This window comes from Bactrocera latifrons, unplaced genomic scaffold, assembly GCF_001853355.1.
Source record: "Bactrocera latifrons isolate USDA-ARS-PBARC rearing strain unplaced genomic scaffold, ASM185335v1 scaffold_219, whole genome shotgun sequence".
Taxonomy (NCBI): domain Eukaryota; kingdom Metazoa; phylum Arthropoda; class Insecta; order Diptera; family Tephritidae; genus Bactrocera; species Bactrocera latifrons.
The window spans coordinates 321,585-322,782 of record NW_017535730.1 but is presented as its reverse complement, the minus strand read 5'-3'; the positions used below and the strand labels follow the sequence as shown (position 1 = coordinate 322,782).

The window sequence follows — 1,198 nt, the reverse complement described above, 5'->3', positions numbered from 1 at the left end:
GTGTTGATATTAACTTGTTTTGCGTTGCTGCCGTGAAAATAACAAAAACTCATATACATATGTATATTTGTTTAAATTGTTTTAAAAAAATGTTAAAATAATTGTGTGCATATTCTTGTGTGTGTATGTATGTATGCAATTACCACTTTTAGGAATTGAAAAAAAAACACAACCGATTTTGTTAGTGAATACAACGTGCCGGAGGAAGTAGAAAAAAAAGCAAAGTAAGTGCGCGTTGCTAGCGTTTAAGGAACACAGATTTAACTAAATTTTTGCATGCAAAAAAATTAGAACAAAATTTGTTGTGAGAAATCAATATACATATGTATGAATATATACATATTTCAATTTTAAATCGAATTAATTTTATTCAAACGTGTTGCCAATTTAGTCGCCCGAAAGCGGGCACCGAAAATTAATATATTTCAACGAATCGAAAAAAAAAGTAAGCGTCCAAATAAAATCTATTGTATTATTGCATACTTTCATTGCAACGAGCAACAGTATACGACGACGACTGGTATAAAGAAAATACGAATAAGAGACAGCGCTAACTCTTTATCCTGCTACCCCAAAGATAATTTGAATCAAATTCCGCTTTGTTATTATTGTCGAAGAGTGTGTGCGTTAGTGTTGGTTTACTACGCCGAAAGGACAAGCAACAGAAAAATAGGTAAGTTCAAACGATTTCACGCATAGTTTCATTAAAAAAATTGCACACATACATAGAAATAATTATATTATATATATACATACACAAATATGTAAAGCAATGAAAAATATGCTGGCAGCTTTGGCTTAAGGGAAAATTGAAAGTACCATAGTAACTAAAAATGTGTACCGTTAGTAACTTACTTTGTGTTTACCGCTATTTAGTTTTGTGTAATTGAATTTTGGCATATTATACCCTGAATAGGTAATAAATATGTACTAAGTTTGTCAAAAAGTTTGTAACACCGAGAAAGAAACGTCTATGAGCCTATATGTATATCAATATAACAATTTAGTACCTGCGRTTTTGAGATATCGATCTGACATTCTGCACAAACCCATTGCTCCGCAAGTAGTTGCGCATTTGTCGGAACCGGCGATATTCGATAAAAATAGCATATAGCTGCCATACAAACTGCCCGCTCATCTCAAGTCCTTATATGGAAAACTTTTTTATTTGACAAGATAACTTCACGAGATTTGGTAC

The 1,198-nt window shown here is 32.2% G+C and overlaps 1 protein-coding gene across 10 annotated transcripts in view; it reads left to right on the top strand.

The window, feature by feature from the left end:
• The window catches only part of LOC108968498 (protein 4.1 homolog), a 91,260-nt gene that overhangs the window by 305 nt on the left and 89,757 nt on the right, over positions 1 to 1,198 (top strand). For 5 of the 10 annotated variants that reach the window (XM_018932571.1, XM_018932569.1, XM_018932572.1 and 2 more), the window contains exon 2: positions 153 to 673. The gene's annotated coding sequence lies outside the window, so the exon portion shown is untranslated. The remainder of the gene's footprint in view (positions 1 to 152; positions 674 to 1,198) is intronic. The other 5 variants (XM_018932566.1, XM_018932565.1, XM_018932563.1 and 2 more) reach the window with 5 other exon arrangements.